Here is a 13,465-nt window from a genome sequence, read left to right as displayed (position 1 = left end):
GTGTAACAAAATAAAGATTTGAAGCGAAGGAATAGTCAGATTTGGTGTCTGCTGTGCCTTTTATTCCCACGGCCGTGAACACTTTTGGGGACTGAGAAAACTTGACAACGACAAAGAACGGGAGCATTTTAATTCTTAACAATGGTTAACTAGTGAAAATCACTATTGCTTAACCACTGTTAAGCAATGCTGAAGAGAACACTGGAAATTCAATAATTTCGATAAGTATAACGAATACAGTTCATTTTGATTTTTGTGCTTGTAATGACTTACAGTACCATGAAAGGACTGCTGTTACTGCATTTACTTTTCCAAGGTACAGTGTATCTGTCACAATACATGTATACATGCTTAATAATACAATAGTTTATATTTCCAAAATGCAGTGTCATCAGAACAAACCAAAGACTATAGAATACCTTAAAGGGACTTTGAACAAACTGAATTTGTGTGGCTTTCACTGCTTACTGGAATAGTGCATGCCAATAGAGCGACGTGCCTAACCAAAATACACGTAGAATCATTTCGATTTAAATTCATTGCGGGCGTGTGCTGATGGTTGCCAGATTGCACACATTCTAAATAATATGTTCTCAAATATTGTCCCACAGGTGTGCTGTTGTATGATGCCTTGGCATGGGAAGTGAGAATGCCAAAAGTCATTCGCGGCCTCAAAGGTTCCTGCTTGGTTATACCATGTTCTTACTACTACAGATCAAACCCACCCAAAAACCCATGTAGAGTTGTATGGTATCAGTGGGTTTCTTTGGGTTATCCTTTAGTTTATGATCCATTGTATCCAAAAGATGTTATTGCGAAGTTCAGAGGAAAAACCTGATTTATTTGGAAGCTCAAGCTGGGATTGCAGTCTGCTGATCAAAAATCTGGAGCAGGTCCATCATGGAGAGTTATTATACGCATGAATTGACCCTGAAAATGTTGGCCGGCGCAACTACAAGTTTTATGATGTCACCTCCACAATTCTTGTTAATGGTATGTACGTAAATATTCTTTTGTTCAGACATAATTTCATTGACTCCTGATCTACTTATGGGAGTGTGTTGACTAAAGGACCATTCACACCAAGGGTGATAACTGTAACGGTAAAGATTTAAAAATCAGAGTTTTAAAAGAAAGTTTTAAAAATCAGTCTAAATCCACACCTCAGCTATAATGATAGCAACATGAAAAAGTGATATCGTTGGGATCACTTTTCGGACCAATTTGTTTCTAGCTGATAAACAATAAAAACTTTGACAGCCAATCAGAATCCATCCATTAAAGCACCCGAGAGGCAGATGGCAAAACTGCAGCGTGTTTATAATAAACGGAACGTTATCGTGCATTGGTGTGGATGCTAATATACAGTTATCTTTATGGTTATGATTCTTGATGTGAACGGGCTTTAACTGTGATGTTTCTGTCTCTTTTAGCAAGTCCACAGCAGCCCAGCATCAAGACCTATGGAGGTGTACAGACGGGTGACACCATCACAGTAGTGTGTTCGACTTTACACACGTGTCCATACAGCAAACCAAACATCACTCTCAACAACATTGAAGGATCTGATAAAATGGAAAATTAGCATATTGAAGACGGCCTGTGGAAAATCACTCTGACACGTACATCTGTCACAAATGCAGAAAACGCCACTATTGAGTGTTCAGTAACATATTATGGCGGCATAACAGTTACAGCTATGGAGAGCATAAATGAACGATGCAAGTTTTCTGTGCAGTTATGAAATGCTTGCTACTGTTGTAGGTGTTATATTTATTTTGGATTATCATTTATGATACTTTCAGTTTTGCACTAATAATAATGACTAATCCTTTTAGCCCCTGGCCATGATGAAGCAGATGTGCCCATTCCAATTAAGACCGATTGGCTTTACATCCTTGTGCCCTCACTTGTGTGCATCCTTGCTTGCATACTTGCTGGTGTCATATACAAGAGTCGACACAGGTGTGTGTGTGTGTGTGTTTGTTCAGGCTAATACTTATCATATATGCAGGAAAGTCTGGAATCTTTGTATTTCTCTTTAATGAGCATTTTAGTTTCTCACATTGTCATTATTGATTTTAGACAGACCCCTGGTGATATGCAAGGATCTGAACAGAAGGTATTTATGACATGTTCACTTCTTTTCATTACGTAACTGACAATACTGTGCCTCAAATGAAAGTAATTCAACATTTGAAAAATAGTTCTCAACAATAGCTATCTCCTCTGCCATATTTACAGTTTACGGCACGCCCAACACAGAAACTCAGGTGTTGTAAATATGACTTGAGAGGCTGTTCTGGTCCAATTTCAGACTAAGAAACTCAAGTCAAGTCACGTCACTTTTCTTTATATAGCGCTTTATACAATACAGATTGTTTCAAAGCAGCTTTACAATAACAGACAAGAAAATAGTGATTCAATTATGCAAACAGAATTCAATTCTGCTGTAAAGCAGCTCTAAAAAGACAATAGTAAACACAAACAGTCAATATTCAGTTCAAATCAGTTCATTGTGGAAACGTCTCGGTTACATATGTAACCCTCATTCCCTGAAGGACGTCACGTCGGTGACCGACGAATTGGGATCTCGCTTAGCGAGACCAATCTACTTCGAGTGTAAACTAAACAAGACAATGCACATTGGCATGCGATGATTGCATCCAGCTGCCGCTGATCGCAGCGCGAGTATAATTAGGCAGCAGGTGCAACGCATACTCAGCGGTTGTTTCGTTCTGCTCCTGACTTCTGCTTTGCAAAGAAGAAACTCAACGAGTTCAGCGAGCTCTTGGGAAGAACTGGTGTTGGTGGTAAGGCGCTTCAGCGGCAGTGGTTCTCCCCGTGTCGAGTGGGTTGCACACATCAGGCTGCACTACCCCGTTTGTGTTGCAGGTGGCCATCTCCCCTGTTTGTGTTGCAGGTGGCCATCTCCCCTGTGCGCTTTAGCATGCTCTAAAAGGACTATACCAGCCGTATCCTTTGGGGCTCCCCCCGATGATCGGATGTCAATTGCTGCATCGGAGGGTGAGCCGGAGCTTTCTGGAGAGGAAGATTTGGCGCCAATATCCCCCTCCGGGATGGTGGCAGTGCCCGAGTCGAATCCAGAGATGACGGCTATGCTTGCCGGGGCTGCCAAGAGGGTAGGGCTCGAGTGGAAATCTCCACCGTGTCCCGAGCCCTCGAGGTTGGATGATTGGTTTCTCGGGGCTGGTTCTCAGTGCCCCACCCCGGTGCCTTTCTTCCTGGAGGTGCACGAGAAGCTTACCAGGTTGTGGACGGCACCTTTTACTGCTAGAAACCGGCCTGCTAGCTCCTCCTCCCTCACCACCCTCGACGGTGGTGCAGCTAAGGGTATACGGAGATCCCCCTGGTGGAGCAGTCGGTAGCAATGCAGTTGTGTCCTAATACAGCCTCCACCTGGCGGGGCAACCAATGCCTTCCCTCCTGGGCCTGTAGGTACTCGTCTGGTCTGTCCGGCGATGCTTATGTGGCTTGTGGAGAAGCTGCCTCTGCCTTACACGCTACGGCGTTACTGCAGGTCCATCAGGCTAAAGCACTGCCTGCACGAGGGTGGTCACGATCCGGAAGTTCTGAAAGTGCTCCGAACTGTGTGACATACAGATTGTGTCAAATCAGCTTTACAGTGTTAAACAGGAAAACGTGTGCTGATAATGCAAGAGGACAATTGAAAACAGTCAGTTTATCAGTTAAAGTCAGTTCATTGTTGATTCAGTGATGCCATCGTCCAGCTCAGTTCAGTTCTCTTCCAATAGTGTCTGTGCAGTCAAGTCAACAATGTTGCCAGAGATTGTGTCCCCAACTAAGCAAGCCAAAGGTAAACAGGACAAAACCAAATTCAGTTCCCTTTCAGTCGGTCACATGCGACGTATGTCGGAACTGACCGACAAATTGGGGATCGCTTTGGGAGACCAATCTACTTCGAGTGTAAACTAAACAAGACAATGCACATTGGCATGCGATGATTGCATCCAGCTGCCGCTGATCGCAGCGCGAGTATAATTAGGCAGCAGGTGCAACGCATACTCAGGTTTTTGCTGGGGAGCGGAGCCGGTGACCCGGACGCTCAGCGGTGGTCTCCATTCCCGCCTTCAGGGAACGAGGGTTACATACGTAACCGAGACGTTCCTTTTCAGTCGGTCACTCTCGACCTCACGTTGGTGACCGACGAATTGGGATCCCTACCAAAGCGCCACGGATGCTGCCCCCTTTTTGGTGTAGGCCGGGGCTCGCAACAAGAATACCAGTCACTGTTGCTGTAGCACTACCCACTTAGTAAGATTGGATAACACTGGGAAAACGTACCCGTTCCACTTGGAACAGGAATGTTGTGGAAGCCACATCCTTCCCGAAGGAGGTTTCGGAAGCACTTACACATATGGAAAACCGTTTAGAGGCATATGGAAGATTTAGAGGTGATTGCAACTCTCGTTGGGAAATGGCAGAAAGTCTGCCGGGGAAACACGGGCTCTGAGGCTATACCGTGGACTTTACACATACGGGATCCACTTAGGTCTCTACATATGGAACCCAGCCCTCTACCAGATCTTACGGATTCATCAAGTGAGGGCCTGGCACTGGACATTCCGCCACATCTGGCTGCCGAGGGGATGGAGGAGCTCGACAGGGTTTACAGTACGGACTCTCTGGAGCGGTTTTAGCAAGCTGACACTGAACCAGGGCCTCTCAGTGCCTCTACCCATTTGACGTGAGAACACAGGAGGATACCGGCTCCACACGAAAGGCTATAGAATCTAGCGAACGTTTTGGGGGTCGCCCAGCCCGCAGCTCTACAAATATCTGTCCATGAGGCGCCATGGGCCAGCGCCCAGGAGGAAGCAACATTTCTAGTAGAGTGGGCTCGCTACCTGAGCGGGCAGGGCACACCCTGTGCCTGATAAGCCAGGATGATGGCATCCACTATCCAGTGGGCCATCCTCTGCTTAGAGACGGCATTCCCCTTCTGCCGGCCTCCGAAACAGACAAAGAGCTGACCTGAGGTCCTGAAGCTTTGTGTCCAGTCTGCATACCATCTCAAGGCTCGGACGGGACAAAGTAAAGCTATGGCTGGGTCTGCCTCCTCCAGGGGCAGCGCTTGCAATTTCACCACCTGATCCCTGAAGGGACTAGTGGGAACCTTGGGCACATAGCCGGGCCGGGGCCTCAGGATTACCTGGGAGTCAGCCTGGGAGTGCTACCCAAACTCTAGGCATGATTCGTCGACCGAAAATGCGTGCTAGTCCCCTACCCTCTTGAAGGAGGCCAGTGCAAGTAGGAGCAGACTCTTCATTGATAGAAACTTCAGCTCAACTGACTTCAAAGGCTCAAATGGGCCCTGCTGTAGTGCGTTGAGCACTAGAGACAGGTCCCAAGAGGGTATAGAGGGGGGGCGGGGAGGATTTAACCTTCTCGCCCCCCTAAGGAACCTCATGACCAGGTCTGCCGTATAAGCATCGCCGGACAGGCCAGACGAGTACCTACAGACCCGGGAGGGAGGCACGGTTCACCCTGCCGGGTGGAGGCAGTATTAGAACAGAAACCAATCGTCCAACCTCGAGGGCCCGGGACGCGGTGGAGGTTTCTATTCGAGCCCTACCCTCTCGGCGGCCCGGGAAAGTATAGCCGAAATCTCTGGATCCGATTCAGGCCTTGCCACCGTCCCGGAGAGTGGCAGCGCAGCCGAATCTTCCTCTCCAGAGAGCTCACCCTCCGATGCAGTGATCGACATCCGGTCGTCGGGAGGAGCACTGAAGGATACTGCTGGTATGCTCTTTTAAGAGGGCCCAGCGCGTTCCTTTGGCGGCTCAACTGGTTGCGAAGCGCTAGAGGAGCGATGGTCCCCTGAGGGTTGGTTCCCTGAGGGGTTTGCCCCCACTGTAACCCTCAGACCGCCCGTGCTACTGCCTGAAGTAGTCCCCGCCTGGCTGCCACCAGGACGAACACTAGATCGCGGCAGAAGCAACGGAGCTCCGCCCCCCTGCAGGAAATGGACCAGCTGCCTTTTTATGCTCACGCTGTGATCAGCGGCAGCTGGATGCAATCATCGCATGCCAATGTGCATTGGCTCGTTTAGTTTACACTCGAAATGGATTGGTCTCTCTAAGCGAGATCCCAATTCGTCGGTCACCGACGTGACTCGGAGTGACCGACTGAAAGGGAACACTCAGATTCATTGATTAATATTAATATTTTATTAATTAATATTTTATTAATTCATTAATTACATTAATATTTTATTGACTGACCTCTGGCTCTGCCTTGTCTCAAAATATTCCATTAAAGGTTCCGATTATGAATCTGATTACACCAATATAGATTGTCAACAATCTAATCGTAATGAACAAAACAAGGTTCAACAGTTTTTTTTTTAAATATGCAGAAATTAAATAATATTTAAGCACAAAATGCTCAAAATAAGATATATAGCATATTGTATACTTTCATAAATATAATTTTCAAGTCTGTAGATTTTGTTGACAAATTATTTTGTTATGATGTTCACTCTACTTTGTTCTCTCTACTTTGTCTACTTTGAGTTATGTGAGAACATGCCATATATAAATGTGCATTATTTGCAGGTTGAGGCATCGCTAGTGAGGGAAAAAGTGACATTGAGTATTGGGGGCCCAGAGCTATTGGAAGGTCCACAACGATCCCTCAAGAGTGCCTTTAGCAGTTTCTACCGAAAAACATTTTCTACCGGCTGCAACTTTGAGCAGGGAGGACTGACTTCTCACACCCCAGACGGCTGAATACTGTACGGAGGACCCGGAAAACCCAGTGACACCATGGTCTGCAGGTGATGAGGGACACTCGCTTGCACAAAAAAGTGTCATGTTAGCAGAATGAATTTGCAAGATCAAGAAGAGGCACTTTCACTAAAATTCTTTCACTTTCACTCATTCACTAAAAAATCCGATATACTCATGCAAAGTTCTTTTTTGTTCTTCGCTAAAGGGCTTTCAATTATTTACAACTTCAGTTTCTACTATAAAGTGGCTCTCCAGTGTGGTCATGGTTTACAAGCGTTTGAACTTGATGGACCGGACAGAAGAAATTAACCGAAGAAGATTTCCACCTCAAAGAAGGCAGAGCCTCTGAGCCACACCCACCTATTATGTAATCGCCACGGACTAGTGATAGTTCAGTGTTTACCAGCCAGAGCAAACTTTTGCATAAAGTTCGCTTTGCAGAACTGTTTTGGAATCCTGAAACGAAAACTCCAAACAAACGTCATTTTGGCCTTATTTGGCATTTATTTTAATTAAATGACATCACACCAATTCGTTTTTCTTTTTCTGTAGAAGTATATCTGGGCCTTAACCGTGCATATGCATGAATTTGTGCATAAAATCTGTGCATGAATTAACTTTCGTACTAAAATGTATTCTAAATTTATGAAAAAACGTAGGAACACCTGAAACCACTGACACAAAGGTCACATACTCTGCTACACATGCTCATTTAGAACACTACAATTACATTATCATTATAACGAGAATAAGAGCAAATTGTGAATTAAGCGGGAAGTTCTCCCATGTGAATAAATACGAATGATCCACATAAATTATTCCTTATTAGTGAATAAGACCTGCTGTCTGTCATATGTCTTTGATTATCAGTTGTAACATACACCAGATGTTAAATTTTTTATGTCACATTTTCCAACAGATCCTAAAAAAATACTTTTTTTCACAAAAATTCCAACATATTTCTTGCATATTTCACTTTATTGACAAAATTGTAAAAATGCAATTAACATAAAACTTTCATTTGCATCTCTTCTTATTTTATTACATTTGCTTGTCATTTAGTTCAATTACTCTTACTGGTTCATCAACAAACCCTGTATAAGTATCACCATCTTAATTAAATGTTTGAAACAGGCAAACCAGATCTACATAATACATTTCATATGGTAGCCAGATGTATCCCTTGTGTGTAACTTCCCCAACTAACCCCAATCTCCATTATACTCATACACACACACACACACACACACACACAAGACTCAAAACCAAACGCTGATTGTTACCCAAAAGTTTTAAGAACTCACATTGAGGGCGGAGGACAATGAAATCAACCCCTCGAATCGATTTAATTAGCGTGTGTCTTTTCACGCTTGACTCATGTATGGAATATGTCTGATTTAATTAAGTGATTTTTTAAAATATGCATGCTTTGCTTTATTTCATTGGTTGCTGGTTACAAAGCATGCATGTACTTGGGGTCTTTAAGACCCTAAACATGGACATTTAATGCATATTATCAAATAAAATTAAAGCATCAGATTTATGTTTCCTGACAAGTACATTTAGAACTATTCGAATGTTTTGTTTGGAGTCCCATGGCAAAGATGGTTTATCAAAATGACTCAACATCCGGCTTTTCTGTTTAACATGATCATAAATGAACAAAGTGGTGCATGAATGTTAATAAAAGATCTCCGAAGGAACAAAAACAACAAGAGTTGTGCTAGTAAACACCTGCAGGATCATTCAAGAGACAGAAACGCACATGGTCAAGCTGGAAACCTTTTAATTAGTGCTAATTATCTTAGCAGAGAATGTAGAAGGGCGTGAGAAGATTCGTGTTTGTGAGTGAGAGAGCGGCAGAGATAATGAGGCCCGGGAGAGATGATGCTTTTCCAGAGCAAACGCACCAGTCCTGATAAAGCCCGTTAAACTATTAGTGCCTAAATTATCCATCAGATGATGCCGATTACTCGTGCTTTTACTTCCCTTTTGTTTCTGTGATCTTTAAATGATTTTAGGTGGTTTCTGAAACCAAGATGCTTTTCATTTTGCTGCTAGTTAAGTTTGAGCAGAGAGACTTTACATATTGCAGCTGTTGCTCTTTGTTTTTATTATAATCAATAGAAGTTAGCCTTTCTCAGGAGTATCATACAACATGGAGTGCATGTGTTTTCAGACTCCTGCTGGCAGGGGACAGTGGAGATTGAGACACAAATGTCTGTCTGTCTGTCTGTCTTGTTGGTAACACTTTATAAGTTTCCATTTGTTAATGTTAGTTAATGTCACCGTCCCACCTGTGGGACGCTTGGCACTCTTTTTTTGTTGTCCTTTTTCTCTATCAAATCTTTTAGTAATCATCATAAATCATATATAATTTGAAGTTTAGAAGCCCAAGATTCATCCTGTGAAAACCATTTTGAAATCAGACATTGTGTTACCATGGAAATGGTACTTTAAAATCTTTTGGCGGTCTCCTCCCCCTTAGTGGGCGGTGTCAAGTGTCATATTACAAAATGCATTACGCTCTTTTGCAATCAAAACTTTTTATAATCTTGACAAAAAACATATAATTGGAATGGTCTGAGTCTCAGGATTCCATATTTAGTGGTTATTTTGAGATAGTAATATTGACACAGAAATGTAGACATTTGTGACAGAAAAATGCATAAAGAAATTAAATGGAGTTTGGATGGCACCCGGTGGCTGTTTGTGGTATAACGCCTTAAATAAAATCTCGCAGGAACCTGAATTTTTTTCATATCAACTTCAAATTTGGAACATAACTTATTTAGACATAAGGCTTTAATTTTATACCAATTTTAGAGTAAAACCTGTTATGTAAAATATTTATTATATATAAAATTTAATTAATATAGTGCATTTTCTTTACAGTAAATTTAAACTACCATAACTTTTTGATACTTTAATTCTTAAAAAAAAAAATCCACTTTTGCGATAATCTGCTGATTTTCTTCTTTAAAAAGAGACCAACCTTATGTCTGTATTCCAAAGTGTTCATAAATTACAACAATTTAAGTTTGGATAGTGCACCTGCATGCCTATTTAAAAAAATGGGGGGTGACAGTTAAGGGGTTAACTACATTAGTTTATGGAAGCTTGATTCATACATGGAATAAAAAAATATTACATAAAATATACATAATATATTACATAAAGCATACATAAAATATATGTAATTGCAACTTTTTATCTCATAATTCTGACTTTTTCTTGCAGTTCTGAAAAATTTTTGTGAAATAAACTCAGAATTGCAAGATATAAACTAAGAATTGAGAGATATAAACTTACAAAGTCAACATTGCAAGACATAAACTAAGAAAACAAACTAAATTCTACAAAAAAATAGAGAATTGCAAGATATAAACTCAAAATTGTGAGATATAAACTTGCAATTCTAAAAAAGTCAGAACTGCGAGATATAAACTCTAAATTGTGAAATATAAACTTGCAATTCTAAACTTGCAAGTCAAAATTGCAAGATATAAACTTCAAATTGTGAGAGATATACTTGCAATTTTTTTTTTAAGTAGGAATTGTGAGATATAAACGTGCAATTCCAAAAAATGTCAGAATTGCAAGATATAAACAGTTTTTAAGAAAGTCAGAATTGCAAGATATAAACTCACAATTTCACAAAAAAAAAAAACATTTTTTTTTTTTGCAATTCTAAAAAAAAGTCAGAATTGTGAGATATAAACTCAGAATCACAAGATATACGGTCACAATTTTAAAGAAAGAGTCAGATATAAACTCACAATTGCAAAAAAAAGTCAGAATTCTGAGATAAAAAGCTCCATCTTTATGAATCGCATTGTAGTTTTGCACCAGTTCTCTCTATTATGCATGCTATTTATAAGCGCTTTAAAATCCAATAAAGCATATGAAAGTGTTTTTGACAGTCTCTGCAGTTATACTCCAGTGGTTCATTTGGCCAGCACTAATAAACAATGAGCCAATCCCAGAATCCACAGCACGTTTCTGCTGACTGTCTAAATAAGTGTTTTTGCTGCCGTCTGAAGATGCAATGCAGCACCCGAGAGAAAACTGCTCATGACCTGTTATTACCCTTAAGAGAACGGCAACTCAATTAGGCCAACCGTAATTAAACTGAACGCAGCAAAACCTGTCTCTGTGGATAACAGAATGCTGAGTTAGAGACCAATGACCATGAGAGAGAGTTAGAGAGACGTAAAAAAAAAACATGTCAAACGCACAGTTAAAACTGTTATGAAAACTGTTGTGCATGTTGGAAATTACCATTGTTATTTTTTGGCATGAATTTTAAATAATTTCTCTACTTTGTTTTAGTGTATGTTTGTTTTTGTCACATCAACTTCTAGCGTGAAAATCCGGCCATTTATTTAGAAATATTCCAGGTATTTCTTCATTATTTCTTTAATCAAATTGTTTCATTGTTTCATATTGTTGTAATTGATAATTAGTTAATAGGTTTTCACAAAATCACTTTCCATCCTGTTCATTTTTTGTCAAAATCCTTTTAACTAACAAAAGCCAATTGCTTAATGACACCATCCTCCAGGAAGTGACATCATTTTGGAGGGAAATCAATGGATTTGATAAATTCTGTAATGTTTTGTGTTGTTTTGTTAGTTAGTTTGTGTCTGTCTAAAACATTTGTTCTGATTCGATACTATGATAGTATCTCATGTCAAAATTTTTTTTTAAATTCTAGTTAACTAAAATATATAAATATATAAAATATTGCAAAATATTTATTTGAAAAAATATAAAATAAAAGTAAAACTTAACAAATTTTAGATTCATTTAAAATTATATTGTAAATCTATTGGTGTAATTCTAATATTAGATATTTAATCTCCCAAATCAAAGGTTGACAGTGATTAATTAGCATGACTGAAAAACTAAAACATTTCAAATTAATTTACAAAATCAGAATCAAGCATGCCTTTCTAATATTTTGCATACTGAAAGTCTGTTTCATTCACGCACTCTCTGTTCTGGCAATGTATGCCTAAATTGTTAGTTCTACGTTGCTTTTCCTGAACAAGCTACAGTGATCTTGCATGGTTCCTGTTAATTAGTGCAAAATAGAGCTCCTGCTGATCAGAACTGCACAAACACGGAAAACACACTGAACAAAATTATAAACGCAACACTTTTGTCCATACTGGGAGAAACCGGAAGTGCAGAGGAGTTGTGTGCGCTGTGTGAACATGATGTTACTGTAGTTCTAGACTAAATGTGAATGTGCATTAATTCATCCCACTCGCAAAAAACAGATTTAGTATTCATCAGAATTAAAACTGAAATGCAAACTCAGAATATGATGCAAACCTCAAAAACCTTTGATGATCCAGTTCAACCATACTAATGAGCAAAAATGACTTCAGATAAACTAACAATTGTGCTTCATTGTTTTTTTATTGCTGAAGAGTGTTTCTTCTCCTGCCTTCTACCGTACAGACGTGAATGTACTTTTCCTTCAGCCTGAGGTTTATTCATTACACTTTTTGGTGTAAAAGGGCTTTTACATTTGCTATAAATAGAACTTCTTATATTAAAAACAATCAAGCCCTGCTCATATTTAAAAAGTAATGCGAAAGTAACGCAAAAGTAATGTAATGCATTACTTTCCATAAAAAGTAACTAAGTAACGTAATTAGTTACTTTTTAGGGAGTAACGCAATATTGTAATGCATTACTTTTAAAAGTAACTTTCCCCAACACTGGCTCCGGAGAAAACGGCAGCCACACGCCTCTGGAGACTGATTTTATCTGTGTGCAAATACAAACCGATCAGGTTTATTGGTCACCGAGGGACTGAATGAGACTTAATCTGTAATTGCTGGAGATTCACATACAGCAAGTCAGTAATACAGACTGAAGCTCTGGATTTACTGTCATCAGCGTGTTGTTGTAATAATTGTTTAATTTCATAATTGTTAATCTTGATGATGGATTTGTCTCAGCTTTTGTCTTCTCCAGATGTTAACTGATGGACTGGAGTGCTGTGGGTTACTTGTGGATTATTGTTATGTTTTTATCAGCTGTTTGGACTCTCATTCTGACGGCACCCATTCACTGCAGAGCATCCATTGCTGAGAAACTGATGCAATGCTACACTTCTCCAAATCTGGAGAAATTGATGGAACGAGAAAAATGAAGTTTGCCAATAGAGCATGGAAATAATTTATTATCAGGCACTATTTTGCTTCTCTTGCAAATGTTTTGATGTTTTAGCTGTAAAACAGGACTGATTGTGAGTGTTTTTTCTCTTTGGCGTTGTGTCTGTCAGTTGCTCGTCTCGAAGTCTTCAGCTCCTGAGACAGGAGATCTCACACTCTTCACACGCGGCCCGTCTGTCAGCCACGGGTCCATGATGAGCTCTGTGTTCTTCAGGGAGACGGGCTGCTAAAAGCTTTTCAACACCAACATCTCACCCTGATCCCAGAGAAATCAAAGAGAGCAAATCTCTCCCGCTGAACTGCAGCGGATGTGAAGGAAGGAAGACTGTAGCTGATCAAAGCAGAGTTAATCACATCCAATCACGACTCGAGCATGTGTTCATAACTGCTCGTGATCATACGCAGATATTACAACAGCAAACATGAGTAATGTCAGGTTTTCATATCTGTTGCATTTCTGAGCTCATGCATAATAAATAAACATCAGAAATAGATAAGACA

The 13,465-nt window shown here is 40.5% G+C and overlaps 1 pseudogene; it reads left to right on the top strand.

Moving 5' to 3' along the window:
* Positions 1–279: 279 nt before the first annotated feature.
* LOC107676411 (uncharacterized) lies at positions 280–13,194 on the top strand (annotated as a pseudogene).
* The last annotated feature ends 271 nt before the right edge of the window (positions 13,195–13,465 follow it).

This window comes from Sinocyclocheilus anshuiensis, unplaced genomic scaffold (assembly GCF_001515605.1).
Source record: "Sinocyclocheilus anshuiensis isolate Anshui unplaced genomic scaffold, SAMN03320099.WGS_v1.1 scaffold2270, whole genome shotgun sequence".
Taxonomy (NCBI): domain Eukaryota; kingdom Metazoa; phylum Chordata; class Actinopteri; order Cypriniformes; family Cyprinidae; genus Sinocyclocheilus; species Sinocyclocheilus anshuiensis.
Note: the sequence above shows the minus strand (reverse complement) of the source record. Positions and strands in the feature narration are given on the sequence as shown.